Source organism: Rousettus aegyptiacus, unplaced genomic scaffold, assembly GCF_014176215.1.
Source record: "Rousettus aegyptiacus isolate mRouAeg1 unplaced genomic scaffold, mRouAeg1.p scaffold_m13_p_4, whole genome shotgun sequence".
In the NCBI taxonomy this organism is placed as follows: domain Eukaryota; kingdom Metazoa; phylum Chordata; class Mammalia; order Chiroptera; family Pteropodidae; genus Rousettus; species Rousettus aegyptiacus.
The window spans coordinates 79,999,967-80,020,715 of NW_023416307.1; positions in this window are offsets into that span (position 1 = coordinate 79,999,967).

Consider the following 20,749-nt stretch of genomic DNA (forward strand, 5'->3'; position numbering starts at 1 on the left):
CCAAAGATTTATATTAAGGAAATAAACTCAGACTTTCACAAATTTACTCAGGTAAAATGTTTATTTATGTACTTACTATGTAAGGAGGGCTATTTAATTCCAAATTGAATGCTCTAAGACATCTCCATTTACTAAGATATATCCACATTTACATTAAAAATACCTATTCTGATGCAACAACATGACTTATTGCAGAAATTTGATAATTTTTTCTTCAAAATTAAAGATTCTACTTCTCAAAAAAATACTCATGAAAAAGACATGGATTGGGAGAATAAAATTTGCAAAACATATATTTTATAGAGGACTTGTGTCTAGAATGTGTGGAGAATTGTTAAAATTAATAAGAAGAAAATTAAAAACTCGGTAAATAAATGGCTAAATTCTTTGAACAGATACTTACCACATTATGTGTGTGTGTGTGTGTGTGTGTGTGTGTGTGTGTATGAGCTAAATAATCATACAGAAAGAATTCGACATCATCAATCATTAAGAAATAATTTTTTTAAAAAAAGACAAAAATGTGGAACACCTATAATTCTCGTACATTGCTGGTAGGACTGAAACATGTTAGAAAGCACTTTGGAAAACAGTTTGTAAGTTTCTAATTAAGTTAATGCACACTTAATATGACTAAGCAGTGTAACTCCAAAATAGTTAACCAATAAAAATAAAAATATTTGCATGGCACAAAAACCTGTATGTAAATGTTTATGGGAACTTTATATAATCAGCCCAAATTGGACAAGCCAAATATCCTTCAAGCTGGTGAATAAATGAATAAACCATGGTCCACACATATAATGCTTTTTATTACTCAATAATAAAAAGTAAGAAACAACTGGTACATGTAGCAACATGGATGCATCTCAAATACATTATGCTAAGGTAAGGAAGCCAGATTCGAAAACCTCCATATATTTATATATTTTTAGAAAAAGATAAAACAACTATGGTTGTAGGAGCAGAAAGTTTGAGAAAAGGTTGATTTTAAAGAGGAAAAAATATATTTTTTTGATGGTGGTGATAGCGTGTTTTCATCTTGATCTTGACTGATATTATTGTATTTGTCAAAACTCATAGGACTATACAAGAATAGTATATTATTGCATATATTTTTTCTCAATAATTTGATTATGATAGCTATTAATCTTTCAAAATATTTAATTCTTACATGCTGTAAATTTTCTTTCTTTCCTACTTAGCCTGTCTCACTTTATGAAAAATATTCTAATAATCTTATTTCTGTCCCATTTTCTCATGAAAGTAGACATACTACTGTACTTTAGAATTATAGACCTTAGGATACACAATTATGAATACCAGAGTTGATAATGTACATTGTAAGTTTTTCCTTCCATCTGTACAATTCTTCTCTGTTATTTATATTTATATTTAATTAGTTTGTTTACCATTAAAATGTTCGTGGAGAATATAAGGTATACTTTATTTAATTTTTGTATAAGTTAAGGAAGATCCAGCATCTTCCATCTACTTTAGAAAGTTTAAACTGTTAAATTGACTTACAGGCTTTTTGTTACTCCAGCCCTCAAAGAGAAGCGGTAGTCTACAAATTCTATTTTCACGTATTTCTAAAGTTAAATTTTTCATGTAAAGTTGATGGTCTATCAACCTCATTTTTGTAATAAGAAAGTCATGATTCTGAAAACAAAAATGTCATTTACTCAAGGTTGCGGGTTATGTTGGTCTGGATCTTTTCCTTGCTAAATAGGAGCTTCTTCAAATCACAGTTCTGTCATTCTGAAGATGATGTAGAGATACATCAAACTGAGCTTTTTTTCAGAGGTAATTGCACCTTCTGCTAATACAAACAGAGAAGCTAAGAAATCACAAATTTTGATACAGAACAATCCTGTTATTAACATGTTTTATTATTGCATGTTTGGGAAAGACTCTGAGCCAAATTGTATCCTGTCTTATCATGGGTATAAATGATTTAACAGCACAATGCTAGGCGAGCGCCCCAAAGACAATATGGAGGTATAATTTAAAGGAAGTACCGAAATGGTTAGTGATGTCTGCAAAATAAAGGGATATTTTTCATTCAGCTCAAGACAACAACAACAACAACAACGACAAAAAAAAAAAAAAAAAAAAAACACCTTTTTTCCCCCCTGCTAAAAGCCAGAGACAGATAAAAATTCTGTTTCTTGGTAGTACAAGAATCATGAGAAAAAGCTCATGCAGTGTATTCATATGGCAAGTCATTCTTAGGACAAAACAGGCGGCTGACATTTTTCTATGTTAAAGGTAGCATTGCGTATCAAAATAGAAAAGATATGTAAAACCTCAGAGATATACATTATGAAGATCATTACACATCAACATACTAAAGATGTCCTATTTTAGTAGTACAATATACTAAAAAAAAAAAAAAAATTCAGCCATTCTTCACATGCCTGAAAAAACTCGTTAGGTAACATTTCATTCACTTTTATTACACAAAAATATCATTTTGGAAAATTATTTGACTAGTTCAATATTCAAATCTCTTAAGAGATGATGAAACTTTCTTTGGTATAGGGAAAGTTTTCTGATACTTTGGCATTAGATATACGGCTGCTGAGTCAACGGTCTGTTCTTGCTCCTGTGTGTTTTCTGATGTGCAGGGAGTTGAATTCTTCATGAGTTATGCTCCAACTTACACCTGCTGAGAAATATTCCCATTTACGTGCAACTCTGTGGCATATGCTCCTAAAATCTGTGACTAATGATTCTTTTCCTGTTTTTCTTGACTCAGGAACTAGTAGTATTTCATAAGGATAGCTGTTTAGCTGAGGTACACTTCAAAATCAAATTTTCTGACACATAGGGACTATGTAACTAGATTTCAGTTTGACAGTTTAGCTATGCTGTCCATATGTAGAGGGTAACCTTCATTTTTCTGATTTAATGGAATGATCTTTTTTCGACAAAAGGAATTTGGAGCACATGTGAACTAAATGTGTATGTGTAAGTGTATCTCTTTTATACTTTTAATGTGAGTCAATACACACTTATAAAAGTTTTATATATTAGTATTCAAGAATCAAGGGGAAAAAAAACCTTTGTCAATTATTTTATTCTTATTTTTTAAATTTGTTATTGAAAGCTTAAATAAACAGCCTTAAATTAATCCAGTTAGAGATCTTCTTGTTCTAATGCATTGCATCACATCATGAAAAGCATTTCTTTTCATGTCTCAATTTTATCTAAATAGGGATGATTTTGGGCAGTTGTTTGGTTTGTTTTATTTTTCAGGCACATTTTCATAATAATGGCAAATGCTTTAATGTTCTAAATGCCCAACAATATTAATGTTGTAATTATTGAAGACTTGTTTAGAGGTAATGAGCTAAAGTGCTGGCAGAATTTGTGAATATGAAAGCCTAATTTTTGGACATGGGATCCACCTCACCACAGAAGCACATATTGAAAAGCTGAATTGTTGTAAATTCCTGTTAGTAGGGCATCCAGCAACATTTCCTTTTGGCTGGCAGTTTATGTGGGATTCAGTTGTATGTCCTGAATGCTCTGAATCTTCATAATCGTATTATGTCTGTTCTTGTTCATTCTGAAACTGGCAACCTCAGACATGGTAAATTGATTTTTAGTTGGCTGTTCTCTATTTTATTTCTGGAAGTGGAGTTAGTTGAATAGACCTCAATAATAGAAAATGCACCTTCACTGGATTTAAAGTCAGGCTCTTCACTAACACTTCTTTATGGGAAACTCTCTTACAATTTTTAAAAGTATTTTATCTTTAAAACCTCGTGTTCCAAATCTACATTAATCATAATCTCTGCCTTGAAGATTCGAGGGCTAATTGAAAATATTGAAAATAAAATAGTAATATTATATTCAATTAATAATAGCAAGTTTGTGCATAAAGTATGTTTTATAATTTTTTTTATTGTTTAGATTACTTCTAACAGCTCTTCAGACTCTATGTGCATTAGTAAAAAAGTAGGCAAAATTGAAAGTAAACAATATTAAAGTATAGTACTTTCCTCTTCCTTATATTTTAATATTCATTCCTCTCAGCCTTAACATGAGCCAACTTTAAAGAAAATGTTCTTCCCATAAACCAGGCCGTTGCCAGAGACTTTTCTTAAAATATTAGAATATATAAAGTAGTCCAGAAACAATAAGAAGGTAAATATGTTCTCAGTCTCATTGCTTCACTGATGGTCCTTGAAATCAAGGAGACATGTGTGTGTGTGTGTGTGTGTGTGTGTGTGTGTGTGTGTATACACACACACCTGATATGTGTATATATAATATATATATACACACACACCTAATATATATATGCATATATACATATATATACCTAATATATTATATATTATATATAATATATTAGGTACTATGATATAGTTGAGAAAGACTGAAGAGGGTCACAGAATCTAGCTTGTGGAGCCAAACAAGGTTTATCAGTCAAAATATTATTTCAGTTGAATCCTGAGGTATCAGTAAAGGGCATTACATATAAACAAAACTAAAAATCTAGGCTGGAATAAGATGATAATTATTTTTATATTTTTCACTTAAGAGTTTAGATTTTATCAAATAGCAAACAGACAACAGAATACTTACATCTGGACATGGCATGATTAGTTTTGATTTTTTATAGAAGTTAAACATTATCAAGGAGACATTTTCAAAGTTGCTTCAATGGTATAGGTAAGATGGGGCTTCATTCTATGTTACTAAATATTTAGCAAGTGCTTACTATTTTCATGACAGCGATGTTTAACTCCTCTGTGAAGACTTATGTAGTCTTTCTACCAATCTTGATATTACCAATTTTAAACCCCAATATTGATTTCTGTAATTAGTACTTTTCTGATTATATTTGGCTATTTATATGCTAGTTGATATTTATAACTTGACCATAAATGTATCTCTTAGACCATATAGCAGAATGTCAAGGACATAGTATGTATTCAATGATAAGCAATATAGATTACTTAGAATTAATTTTTTAGGATTTGTCACTAAAATGTAGTTTTAATGTGATGTACTTAGTAGTTTAGTAAGGACACTGGCAAAACAACAAATGAAAGAAAATTATGTTCAAAAATAAAAGGCAAACTAAATAACCATTTATTCTGTTTTTCTCATGGACTCAAGATTTTTGGTTTTGTATAGAAACATAGTACACCAGGAGAATACATAATAAACACAATACACCAGGAGAATATATCATAATAAGAATATATGACATCATAAGAAGCCCAGACAACTGTGCATTATTAAAATGAAATTTGGTCCTTGCACATTTATGAACAAAAGACTTTTATAAGTTCTTATAAGATTCTTCTTTATAATTTCTTATAAGTTCTTATAAGATTCTTCTTCTTATAAAATTGTTTTTCTATTATATCAGAGGAAAAAGATATGATGAAATTGTCTTAACACATTACATAGCTATGATTTGATTATTTTACCCAACTGAAACTTGAACAAATATCATTTTTTGATACAAAATTTATTTAACCAAAAACCAGAAGCACACTTCTTAAACAAGTTGGAAATAATTAAAATCATAAAACCTGAATAAGGAGAGAAAGAACAATACAGTTAATCTTAAATTAAAAATAAAAATCCATTACTTATTATGTGTGGAAAATTAAGAATTTTTAATTTTGTTTTCTGTGATTTGTAGTAACACCAAGAGATTGAGAAGAAAATATATTTTAAAATTTGCTGGGTCAGATGGAGGGGATCAACTACCAACATCAAACATAACTCATCACATATCTAACTCCTGAGTATATATTTAGTACAGGATGCTAGAGTAAGCAAAAATAATAGTTGGATTAATGAATGTCATAAAAGATTCCTTTATATAACAACATCCCTGGAGTCCAGCCTTTTATATATGTGTAAAAATGTGTAAATTACTAATATACCCTCTTGGAAGGTTTTTTCAGAAATTTATTTATTGAATTATTCAATGTATGGTTTATAGGCTTTTACATTTAAAACAAGGCAATGAAGTCCTCTTTTCACAGTTGGAAAACTATGAGGTTTTAGTACTACTGAAACAACAACAGTATGTAACATGGTACCCTAGGACAGTTTCAACTTGAACATTTAACACAACAGAGAATAATAAGAAATTTGATCTTTGTGACTTTAAATTTCCAAGATATGCTGACTCCCCTACAAAACAGACTATTAGGTAGACAATTCTATATGCAATATAATTTTTATTTGGTTTATATATTTTAAATAGCTAATAGCTAAAACATATGCTTCCTTATTCTTTTCTAGAATGAAAATAATTCCTTTTTCATTTAGTTTGACATATTTTAATGTCTTTTATTTTTACAGAATTTCAGATAAAATAAAAATATGAGATGCAGTGCTACATTTAAATAGCTTTATCAGGCCAACTTTGTCATCTTTCCAATCAAAATTAAGCTAGTAAAGAAAAGATGTATGGCTATGTTAACAACACTCTCCTATAAATCTTGATAATCTGATTTATATGAGATGGTTTCTTCTTAATAGATACATTGTCATTAGTTCAATGCAAGGTTTTCATAAGAAAATTGTAAATATAACTTTCATAAAAGAAGAAAGCATGAAAAAAGAAGTGAAAGTAACAATAAAATGTGAAAAGAAGCGAAGAGAGAAACAGAAGCTATATGACTCTAATATAATTCTAGTTCCTCCTGTATAAACTATAGAAAGAATAATGTTCATATAGAAATTATTTTTATGCTATATTTAAAAAATGGATTGTTCCAATTTTAAAAACACATTTCATATATTAAAATTATATTCATCATTATGTTAATATCTGCCTAGACTAAAAGAACAGGTCCAAAAGTATACAATAAAAGTGTAATGTGCAGTGCTTCAGTTATAATCATCAAATCGATAATGAACTACATGTTCCACTGGAAAAGGTTGTTTATCAAATGCTTGTCACTCTGGTATAAAGATGTAGCCTACATTCCAGTTTCTCAAACAAATGAAGCTGAGATATTACCAATCTGCTGAGCAAGGATCTGTTTGGTACCAGTTTTTGTGAGTACCACAAAAGGTCAGGTATGGGTGTTGGCATAAGTTAGTCACAGACTAGAAGTCTGAAATGTGTGCAATGACCCTGGCGTATTTTATTTAAGGTAGCCTGACAGCAATATTCCAGTTAACATTTATGACAGGATTGCTGTAAAGAATGATGGTTTCATTTGATCATCTCTATATCGTGTAAGTGGTATAGCCTTGAGGCTATATAGCTTGATAAACATGTTTTACTACCTGGAAATGTTTCTGTATTTTTAAAGTAAAGTGAACAATGCTTAAAATGAAAATGATCTTTAAAACCTATACTCAAAACAAATGAAATATAATCACTAAGATGAGTTTGATCTTGGAAAACTCAGAAGAAATGCTGCTACCTAACGGATTATTTTTTTAAACATAGCTTATGCATAATATTAAGTTCATAAACTGAATGGCAAAAAAAAAGTCTAGTTAGATGACAATCACCTGTTGAAATTATTCAATTTGTAGTATGTGATTAAATTTAGTAATCCGGAATACAGATTATATCAAATAAGTGCAACTATGGTGCAAGAGCAGGAATATTTATACATAGTAATATTTTCCTATATTAAATATACTTCCAATAACATAAACTTAACATGGCATAATGAAATTCTCATAAAAAAGATAATCATCACAAAGTATATGTCAAATATCTATAATAATAAATCCACTTTATTTTTAATTTAAATACATTTGAATGAGCAATTCTTATGAAACCTTTAGGTGAAATTCTAAATATTTTTGTTTTATATATTCATATTTCAAAGAGTTTAGAGCTCAGAAAGTAGGATCTTTTTGGAAAAAAGATATACAAATCAAAACTCTATAGGCACAAAGAGACAAAATGGACTATAATTTAAGGTTAAAATATCTGCATCTTCCATGCAAGATCCCTTCAGTTAATAAATTGACTACACTGTTCCTGTGGATAATATCAGTGCTCTATGTGTGTGTTTTCATTATAATCTTTCTTTTACCAAAAACATAAAATTATTACTCAATCTTTGTTTCAAGGACAATGTTGGAATCTATTTCTACATTTCTTTTTGATGACATGGAACATTGCCTACTGGAAGTGTATCCTCATGAACAGATTAGAGAAGGTGACAACATTATTCTCCTAGTTTCGCTTTCATCTCATACACATATCGGGTAAATTATTTATTCCCCAAATATCAGAATATAAATGAGGTTGCAGAAAGTGGATCAGAAAAGGCAAGATTAGCAGCAACAAAATGAGTCTAAGTCTATCTACTAGTTTGTGTACTGGATAGAAAAGCAAACCTTACTTTCAATGTCACTTTGAACAGGCAGGTTCCCTTTGAAAAAACTACACAATAAGAAATATATTCAAAGTGACCTCTAAATTAATAAAGAAATGTTGACATAGAAATTTACATTCCTTCTAGGCATGTGATACTTTAATGAAAGTTATATCAATAATCAAATTCTACAATTGATTTTATGATGAGACCAACATTTAAAGAAATTTTTGCTTTTGCTTTATCAATAAAATTTAAAAATTGACTAATTCTCTTGTGTAGTAAGATTGAAAAGAGCACTCACTGGTCTGAAATGCAAGAATCTTTGTTTTAATTTCCATTTCACAGTTTTTAAGATGGTCATACATCATTATGTTAAACGAACTTTTAGACAATGCAGTTAACTTCCTCTGGTTTTAATTATTTCCTTTGTAAAATGAGGAGGATGAAATATGTTAACTTTTATTATTAAATATTATATCAGATATTTTTTGCTGAGTTGTCGGAGATCCTAGACACTGTATGTCAGAATATCTATACTTCTTTTGTTTATCTTGCAAGGGTGGTTTTTAGTGATACCTAATATGACTTCATCAGCTATAAAATATCTTTGAAAAAATATTCAGTCATTTATTTGTGGATAAAATTTTTTACAGATGGACTGTATTTGAAAGAGTCTCCTTCACATCATTTAAATAGTTTAATCCTAAGAAATAGCTTATGATAAGCTGCTTTTTATGATCAATATTGTTGTTCGTGATGCCAGAGTAATAGTCTCTGTGTTTGATGATGTCAACAAAATCTTACTAATTTCTGCCTTATTTATGTTTTATAATGGACAAAGTACAAGAATTTAAATAATACATGATTTAACATATTAATAAAGGATAGTTATTAGGGCCATGTTCTCAAAAGTTTTTTACTGATTGAGGTACATTATTATGAACAATTGAAAGGCCGCTATGCTAAAAGATTATCTGTTTCAATGCTACTGTGCTTATTTATTTACATTATAATTTATTTAAAAATTTTATGAAATGCCATAAAAATTTAGTCATTAGTCAGTATTTTCTTTATTGTATAAAGTTCTTGGATAAATACATATCTTAGTTAAATATATGTCTTTAAAGATTATTATTAAAATCCATTTTTTCTCAACTAACATCTAAATATTATTATTATGACTAATATCCCAAAGTAATTTCCACATTATGAAACAAATTATCTATACTTTTCTTTTATAACTTCTTTACATAATATTTGGATCTATAAAGTGATATTTTTTTGCACAGCAGACAATACATCACTTATCTTTATCAATGACTTCCTTTGCTATACTTGAAATGGTTACTGTTTAGGATTTTATTTTGTTTTGCTTTTTTAAACAGCATCAGTGTAAACCATAAGACATACAAAGAGGTACTATTCAGCCTTAAGGAGAGATGAAATACTACCATTTGTGCAACATGGATGAACCTCAAGATAATCACGCTAAGCAAAATAAGCTATACAGAAAAAATTGAAAATCATTATCACTTATATGTGGGAATTAACCTAAAAGTAACAAGTGAACAGGACAAACAGAGACTCATGGACATGGACGATAGACTAGTGGTCTACTAGGGAGGAGGTAGAGGGGGTAAAAGGGGTCAAATATGTGGTGACAGAAATAAATCTAACTATGAGAGGTGAACACACAATGTAAATATATATATATATATATAATCTTTATATATATATATATATATATATATATATATATATATATATGCTTTACTGTTAAAATGTACAGCTGGAACTTAATGGATTCTATTAACCAATGTCACCATGAAAATAAAACTACAGAGAACATTAAAAAATAATAATAATAATAACTGTTATAAGAGGCTCTCAAGTCTCAAAAATTTCAAGGCCCATCATTTCAAAATTTTAAGAACTGATCATGAAATGCTGACACTTGATTCAGATTTGAAGAGAACTAGGTACTACTTGAAATGTTCCTATTCAGGTTTATCGATGTAAAATTTTCTTTAAATCTGTAACTTGTTTTGTTTCATCAGGAAAAGCTTTTCATTCATCAGGAAAAAATATTTCTGATATTTTGATTCTTTTAAAAGAATATCATCAATGGCAAGAACAAATGACAACAAAAAGAGACATGCTTATTTTACTATTTATTCCCTCACTTGATGATTGTGTTTCTTTGAAAACATCACTCAAATTTAATAAAGCTTATTAGTTTTTAAAAAAAATACAGAATATATTTTTAAAATTTTCCATCCAGTTTTTAACTGGATGATTTGTAAATTAAAGAGTATATATATATATATATATATATATATATATATATAGAGAGAGAGAGAGAGAGAGAGAGAGAGAGAGGTATACTATTATTTCTACTAATCAATCCATTTGACCTCATAAGTTATCTTTGAGTGAACTTTTTGGATTCCTTTTGAAAGCCAGAGGAATAATAAAAGCACATCATTTTATTTGATGATAATCATATACTGTTTCTGAAATTTTTACATATATTCATTAATTTTCTATATTCAAATGTATTAATAATATATTGTTTGTTTACTTTAAAATTATCCTGAAAAAGTAGAAAAAAGATTATGTATAGGTTAGAAAATTTTAAGAACACATACTTTTGGTTAATTTTACAAACATAGATGTTCTCCAAGTGGTTAATGAATACTTTGAATTTTTAAAAATGCCTCCTGTGATGGTGTTCAAAGTAGACAAGTGAAATAAAGTGCTATAAGGAACTGTAGTAATCTTTCCTTGAAGAGTGTTCTGTTTATGTTCAGAGATGGGCAAGATTCATTATTCTGTCAAAAGGTATTTATTGTCTAAATATTAGGGATGAATATAAATTTATCAAATATTTTATAAAATTTATCATCAAGGTCAATTTCTAGAAGTAACTTAATTCTTTCATGTGGACATTGTGTAACTCTATTTCTAATAACTCAATTGGAGTGTGAGCTTACTAAGGACAAGTCTTAATGTTCCATACTTATAAGGACCTTGTCAAATATCTGGAGCTAAATAAATAGTATTAAAAAAAGAAAAAAAAGAAAAAGATAATAAATTTGGGATAATCTGGTGAAAGACATTGAAGATTCAGTATGGAACAAAGAAAACATTTTTCATGGATGGAAAGAGAACAGACATTTTAGAAATGAATTATTAACACTATGAAATTCCACAAAGTAGAAGTACAATGATAAATAAAGCAGCTATCAAATTTGGTAATTTAGAGATAATTGGTAACCTTTAAGAAGACAATTTTATCAGGGATGGGTGTTAAAGTAAAAAAACAATGGCTTGAGAAGAACAGGAAAGGAAAAAGGGGAACAGTGGATTCATAGTGGCAGAAATAAAGAAAAGGTAATGAGACTTTAGGGCATGTTGCCAGCAGAGAATCCTACTTAAAAATACTCTCCATTCTTAGATGGAATCTGTCTATACTTGATATTAGTGTCTATTGAATAGTATTCTATGATTATATTAGTCCCTTTCACTTACATTTTTTCATTTCTAACATTTTACCAGTCTTCAGAAGGCTAATTGCCCATGCCTTGCCTCTGGCTTACACATTATTATATTATTTCGCTCTTTGTTGAACCTCTCCTATCATAAGAACTTTTTTTCATATTGTGAGACATTCAATACATAATAGTTCCATGAGGGAAAGTGCTTTATAAATGAATTAAAAGAGGTCAGCAAATATGCATGATACTATACCCATTTATGGAGCACATGACAGGCCTTCATTTTTTGTTGTTAATCACTGAAGCAGCTGAAAAAAAGAATTTTAGTGAGCTCATCCCAATCCACCAAGCATACAAAGATGAAATTTTTGCCAATTCTGAGATAGTAGTTTTGGTTAAGTTAAGGTAATATATTAAACTTGCCACTTTACAAAGAAAAATTCTAGTTTTAATCTAAAGAGTTTACTTTGAATCTTAGTAATGTTTATGTTTCATCCTTTTATTCACAGAGAGATTTATGTATGTATTTATTTCTTACATCTCCAAAAAGTTTATTAATTGTCCTGTGCTAGATACTCTGAGGGACTCAAAGGTCTTTAATGATCTTTTAATCTAATAAATGTGTATAACAGTATAGAATGGGCTAACAATTTATATTTTATGCATATTTTGTATTTAAATGGACAACTTAAAACTCACCAATCTTTAATACTTAAAGACAGACAAATATACACTCGCATACACATGCACACACACAGTTAGGCAGCTGAGGAAAAATGATCCATCTATTTCAGAAAGACTAAAGTTTTCAACGTTTTTTTTTTTTCTAATAAGTGATCTTCTAAACCGTAGCCCATTTATCATACTTCTAGAGAGAGAATAACAAAATAGACATTTTTTTTTTCTAGTTGCTATATACTATGTAACCGCACGCAAGGTGATATTTCCAATTCTCTTGTTCTACTGTCTATCCTGTGTTTATTTTGTCTTTGGTCAGAACTTCAACTGGAAGATTAATAAAAAATTAACTTTGAGAAAAAGAGAGAGAGAGAAATTGAAATAAACTGCCTGACAAAAAGCTACATATCATATTTCAAAATCTGGGTTGAATTTTTAGGGCGCACATATCACATCTGAGTGAGTACCTATAACTATGTGAAAGTGCCCCTGTGAACACTTTTTGAAGATATTATTGTTCTCCTTCCCTCAGTCAGACTTCTTAGACCTGCTGCAAATACTAAAAACAAATACATAAAAAAATAAATATTGTCAATGAAAGGTAAATGATTCTACAGTTTCCAAATTTCTGCTTCAGAATTAGGAAACTTTTCAGCCACCTATTTAGATATAAAACTTTATGATTATTTACTTGTATTTATTCATGAAAACCCTAAATTCAAACTCTAGCCATCTCTAAGTTTTTATTTCTTTATTCCTAAATCTAATCTTCTATATACATTTATGTTTTTCTTTTTAAATGTCATTCATGAGCACTCTTTCTTCTCTAGTCACTTCATCATCATCACAACCTAGAAATGCATGTAAGAAAACTGCGATAATTTTTCAAATTGTCACTGAATTCATCTTATCTCTTTCTCTACCACACATTTAAATAGAAATATCCCAATTTTATCTAATCGTTTACTGAAAACATAAGGAAAACTATATCTTTGCTTCCCATGATCTTTTACATACAAATTTCTAAGAAATCTAGGAAAGTAATGTGTTCTACTCTATATTTACAGATATACCTTCTGTTTCTTTGTAATATGAATCCTTCACTATGAAGAAGCTATTTATTTTTTAAATAATCCCTCACATTTTTTCTTAGGCCTTGAATAGTCTGCTCTCTCCTGGCTGCATGATTTAGAATAACACAGCTCTTTCTCTTCAAAGTCCGTTTAAATGGACTTTCTCTAGACAAGATATGTAATTGTGTGTCATCTGTCAGGTCAGAAATTTCCAGCGAGTGGGTGGGATGAGTGAATTCATACTATAAATTTCGCTAGAAGTTAGATTTTCTTTAGTAGAGATAATCATTGAAAATAGGACATTTATGAAGAATAGCATATCTTATATCTCCTTATACCTGGTATAAGATATTTTATTAGAAAGAATTTAAGTAATATATTATAAATATTACCCAAGTAATCAACATATATTTTAGGTTTAATTAACTTCTAAATATGTGCTTTTAAAAATTAATACATTTTGTGAGTTTAAGATTTGGTAAGTAATTATGAATTGCCAACATACAAAGAATATACAATGTTTATATATTAGAGAAAAACACCAATGTTTTAATATTACTTACTTTAAGATGCCATGTGATATACAAAAGCCAGTTTTCCTACAAACGGAATACATGGTATAGGAAGTAAACATAAGCAGTACTTGTAAACATTGAATTATGTATTATACGATAGTTTGGGATACATTCTATAGTACAATGACACATCAGAGTCAACCTTACTTTGAATTTGTTGTGTTCAAATGTATATTAGAAAATGATACAAAATGAAGAATGACATATAAAAGTAAATCAAGGAATACCATAATGTACCAATAAATTTACCATGCAAACATGCCAATACGAGTTCTGATTTAGTCATCTCATTAAGTAGCAGCATCAAATCTGTCAACACTTATATAAAAGTTCCTCAAAGAAAATTGAGATTTTACAGCAAATCGTGAGGTGGCATTATTCATTTTGAATGATAAACAAAGCAATTCTTAAGAACTGTAAGAAGGTTGGCATTATTTCAGTGCAGTATAGTTTTATTCTTTAGTATTTATTATGCAGCAATAGGGTCATACCAAAGCTTTTTGGACAAAACCTATTTGTAGGTAATTTATTTGGTACTTTTGTATGCGTTTGTGTATGTTCATATATTTACCACCTAAGTCAAAAAACAATTTAGTTAAATTTTAAAAGCTGTTGAATAAAATATATTTGTAGTGCTATTTAGCATATTTACATTTAAAATATTACTTTAGTGAAAAATTTGCATAATTCTAGTCCACGTTGTTTTTTTTAAATAAAAAAATCAATTTATATTGCATTATGTTATCACATGATTATCAACTGAAGAACATTATCAATAATGGTCAGCAGATGTATATTTAGGGATCCAGCACCCAAAATAAAAATTACTCTGTATATAATCTACCTAAAACACAATGCAAATTTAAATTTCTGCCATTCAAGATTCCTGGTCAAGATGGCAGAATAAATAAATACTGTGCTCACCTGTTCCCATGACCACATCAACATTATAACTAAACTATAAAACAACCATCATTGAGAATCACTCAAAGTCTTATAATAAGAGTATACAGAAGAAGCCACAGGGAGATTGGTAGGAGAGGAGGAGATACAGTGCAAGGGTGTCCCACATCCATATATGGTGTTTAAAAATCTGTAGCAATATCTAGATTAGAGATCCCCTCTGAGACCAAGGAATCCAAGCTCCACACCTTTGCTGGGGTTTCCAGTGCCAGAAAGAGAAGTTCTCACAACTTCTTGCTATGAAAACCAGCAGAGACTGTGGCTTATTGAGACAGAAGGCAGCTGGAGTCCAAGACATTTTTCTCATAAGGCCTGCACACAGAATTACTCATAGATAGATCAACTTGCTCTGAGCTCCAGAACTGCAGTAGAAGCTCAACAGATGCCAGAAACTCGTGAGGAGGAAATTAATTCTCTGTCTTCAGATAGAGGGCTAGAGGGGAAGATTTCCCTCAAAAAGAAGTGCAGGTAGATGACATAGTTCCTTGGGAACTTGGGCCCTTCCCTCACCCTGCCTGCCAGCACAAATGGCAAAATATTTGAGTCTCCATCAACCTGGCTAATACTGCTTGCCCTGCCCTGGTAGTTACCTCAGACCACACCCCACTCAACTTGCAGGGCCACCCAAGCTTCTTCCAGTGGCTTTTCCATACAAATGGCCTATCTTTGATCATGCTTCAGACTTTTCTAAACTCTCTTTCAAAGGTTCACAAACCTCAAACAAACAGCAACTAGCCTCTGCATATTTCTTACCTCTCACTTAGAAGCCCCAAGCCCATCACTGGCAGCAGCCAGCCACAGTTCACAGCTTAGCTTCTACCAGGCACCTCCAAGCCAAGCAAAGTTGCAACCATCTGCAGATTATTTTGTAGCACATACCAAGTGGCCCTATGCAGGGCACAGTCGAGGGCTGATTTTACTTATAACAGAGCTCTTCTCAAGACGTGCCACAAGCAACACATCTAGTAGCCAGCTTTAGACAACACCAGAGCAGTACCCAACCACTTGCAGAAATTACAGACCCAAAGGTAAGACTAGTCAGGTACCAGAGACTCACTAAAGCAAATCATGCTCCATAGGGTTAACCCCTACGCAACAGTTCCTCCACTTTAGTCATGGCCAGTCCTCACAACCAATCAGCCCTAGGGTCGGTCCCTCCCATTAATGTAAAACAGCAAACAAGGCTCAACCACAATAAGAGAGCACAGACAAATCACACAAGGGACACTCCTGGAGCAGCCAGTTTAGATGATCAGAGAGATTACATCATTGAGTCCCACAGGACAACTACTACATAAGGGCAGCCTATCAAGACTGGGAAACCTAGCAGCCCTACCTAATACATAGAAACAAATACAGGGAGTCAGCCAAAATAGTGAGACAATGAAACATGACCCAAATGAAAGAACAGAACAAAACTCTAGATAAAGAACTAAATAAAAGGGAGATAAGCAATCTATCAGATGCAGAGTTCAAAACACTGATTAAAAGGATGCTCAATGACTTCAGTAATAACTACAACAAAGAGTTAAGAAATATAAAAACTAGAGAGAGAAAACATAAAAAGAAAACCAGTAAGAAATAAAAATATAATAACTGAAATTAAAAAAAATACATTAAAGGGTATCGACAGTAGATTAGATGAGACAGATGATCAAATCATGAATTTTGGAAATAAACCAATGGAAAACAATCAAAACAGCAAAAAGAACAAAGAATCTTAAAAAATATATAGCATAGTTTAAGGAGCCTGTGGGACATCAAGCATATCAACATTTGCATCATATGGGGAAGCAAAAGGAGAAGAAAGCAAGAGGTTGGAATCTTATTTTAAAAAAATAATGATTTTAAACTTCTCTAATCTGGCAAAGGAAATAGACATACAAACCCTGGAAATACAAAGAAACCTAAGTAAGATGAACCCAAAGAAGCCCACTACAAGACACATCATTATTAAAATGACAAAGGTTAAAGACAAAGAGAGAATCTTAAGAGCAGCAAGAGAAAAGCAGTTAGTTTTGTACTTTGGAGGTCCCATCAGACAGCTTGTTTCTCAACAGAAACTTTGCAGGCCAGAAGGGATTGTCAAGAAGTATCTAAAGTAATGAAAAGTAAGGAACTACAACCAAGTTTACACTATCCAGTAAGGCTGTCATTTAGATTAGAAGGACAGATATAAAGCTTCCCAGACAAGAAAAGGCTAAAGGAGTTCATTAACACCAAACCAATATTACAACAAATGTCAAAGGGACTTTTTTAAGAAGAAGAAGGCAAAAAAATGATCAAAAATATGAATAATAAAATAGCGATAACTAAATAGCTATCAGCAATTATTATAAATGTAAATGAATTCAGTGCTCCAATCACAAGACATAGGGTGGCTGAATGAATAAGAAAATAAGACCCTTACATATCTTGGCTACCAGAGACTCACTTTAGATCAAAAGATACAAAGAGACTGAAAGGAAAATGATGGAAAAAGATATTTTATGAAAATAGAAACAAACAAACAAAGATTTGGGGGAGCAATACTTAGACCAGACAAAATAGACTTTAAAACAAAGACTAGACCAAGGAATAAAGAAGACCCCAGTAATCCCACTTCTGGGCATTTATCAGAAGAAACCCAAAATGCTTTTGCTACTAGAAGGGACATGTGCATCTCTATGTTCATTGCAGCATTATTTATGATAGTTAATATATAAAGGCAACCTGGGTGTTTACCAATAGATGAATGGATAAAGGAGGGGTGGTACATATATACAATGGAATATTACTTGATCATAAAAAGTAATAAAGTCTTCGCATATACAATAACATGGATGGACCTAGAAAGTATTAAGCTAACTGAAGTAAGTCAAAGAAAGACAAATACCATGTGATTTCACTTATATGTGGAATTTAAAGAACAATGTTAAACAAAACAAACAAACAGATACAGAGAACATTTTGATGGTTGCTAGATGATAAGGTAGTTTAGGGGATGAACGGAAAAGGGGTAGGGATTAAGAAGTACAAATTAGTACTTACGAAATCGTCATGGGGATGTAAAGTATAGGATAGGCAATATAGTTGATAATATTGTAATAACTTTGGGTGGTGTTAGATGAGTACTAGATTTATCAGATGATCATTTCATAAGTTATATAAATGTCTCATCACTATATTGCAGACCTGAAACTAATATGATATTTGATGTCAAGAGTAATCAAAAAATAATAAGTATTAATACAATAAAATAAAACATTAATTCAAGGACTAAGCAAAAACTAAATAAATGTCTGCCACTCAATCTTCACTTAATGCTATTTATTATAATACATGACACCAAACTAGTTATCAAACTGCATGGCTGTGGAAACAGAAAAAAATCAGCAATAGTAGGCACAACAAGGAATATCAAACAACAGTCAAAGGAGGAAACTTTTTTCAAGTCTAAAATGACAAAGTTCTTTTTCTGGTTATGAACAAAAACAAAAAACTTCCATTATTCTGTATATTTTAAGTATTAATTTGGATCAAAACTGATTTAAACATGTAATACTGCCCAGTTTTCATTATTAATGATCTATATGTTTTATTCTGATTTTGTGTTTAACAGTAGTAGATAATACTAAAAATAAAAATAAGTAAATATTTCAAAAATTTGTAGTGCTACAAAATAAAATTTTTAAGCTTTTTTATCATTTATTCCCAAAGCCAAGCCACCATTGCACAATCATAAGCAAACTTTCTTCAGAAAGCAATTTAATGATTAGATGGTCTCCTTTCTCACTTGGTGTGTGTGTGTGTATGTATGTATGTATGTATGTATGTATTTAAACAAGCATTTTGAGAAGCTACTTTTATTTACTTTCTACTGTGGTAAAACATAATATGAGATTTACCTTCTTAACAAAATTTGAAGTGTATAGCACAATATTGTTAATTATAACCATGATGCTGTTCATTAGATCTAGAAATTTTAAATTTTGTATACTAAAACTTTTATCTATTAAATATCAAATTCCTATCTTTGCCTCATCTCAGCCCCTGGCCATCATCATTTTACTCTCTGCTCCGATGAGTTTGACTATTTTAGATACCTTATATAAGTGGAATCATGCACTATTTGTTCTTGTATCACTGGCTTCTTGCACTTACCATAATGTGCTCAAGGTTTATTCATGTTGCTATGTATAATAGGATTTCCTTTTTTTTAAGGCTGAATGATTTTATTTTCTTTATTCATTCATCTATCAACAGACATTTAGGTTGTTTCCATGTTATAGCTATTTTGAATAACGGTGCAATAATCATAGGAGTGCAAATATCTCTTTAAGTTTCTATTTTCAACTCTTTTGCATAAATACCCACTACTAGTATTGCTGGATCATATGGTAGTTCTATTTTTAATATTTGGAGGAATCCAATACCATTTTTTACAGTGGCTGTTGCACAGTTTACATTCCCACAAACAGAGTGCAAGCATTCTAATTTCTCCGCATCCTTGCCAATTCTTTTTATTTCTTTTTAATTTTTTTATAATCATTATCTTAACAAATGTCACGTAATAGCTCATTATAATTTTGATTCGAATTTTCTGATGATGTAGAGCATCTTTTCATAGACCTGTTGGTCACTTACATGTCTTTTTTGGAGAAATGTCTGTTCAAGTTTTTTTGACAATTTTTAATCTTATTATTTTTTTTTTTTTTTGCTAATGAGTTGTAGAAGTTCTATCTAATAAGAGTTAACCTCTTATTAGATATATAGTTTGCAAATATTTTGTTCCAATTTGTGTTTCCTTTTCACACTGTTGAGTATTTTATTTGCTGCTCAGACACATTTTAGTTTTAGTTTATTTATTTATTTATTTTTATGCCTACATCACCTGGTCTCCTAGTTGGTCTCCCATCCAAATACTAAGCCCGACCTTGCTTAGCTTCTAAGATCAGACAGGATCCAGTGTGTTCAGGGTGGCATGCCCATAGACACATTTCAGATATAATCCTCCTTATTTATTTTTGACTTTGCTGACTGTGTTTTTGTTTCATATCTAAGAAATTGTTGCCAAGACCAATGTCATGAAGCTTTTCTTCTGTTTGTTCTAGTTTTACAGTCGCATGTCTTAAGTATAAGTCTAATCTACTTTGAAGTGGTGTTTGCATATGGTGTAAGATGTGAGTCCAGTTTTATTCTCTTGCATGTGGATTTCCAGTTTTCCCAACATCGCTGTTTTTAAATGCCTATTACATAAATAATTATGTATCCATGTAATAATAAAGTGCCAAACAGCCATAAAAAAATCATGTTTGCAAGGATTAGTTAGTGACATATGAAAATGCCCATGAAATCATGGAAAGAGAAAAAAGTTGCAATGTAAAAATGACCACATGATTTTAATTTTGTAAAATATGAATATATAAATAAACCATAGACAACCCCCCCTCCATTTCTGGCTGTCCCAGGGTGGAGATGAAGAAGGCTTATCTTTTACAAATTGTATCTCATGTTCTTTTTTCTTGTAACCAAGCCTGAATGGTGGAAAGGAGATAAAATTTTAAGAAATATTAGAACTTTTAAGAGGTAAGTATTCCATCCTCAACTATCAAAATGGTAAGAAGGCCAAACAAATATTTTGAACATTG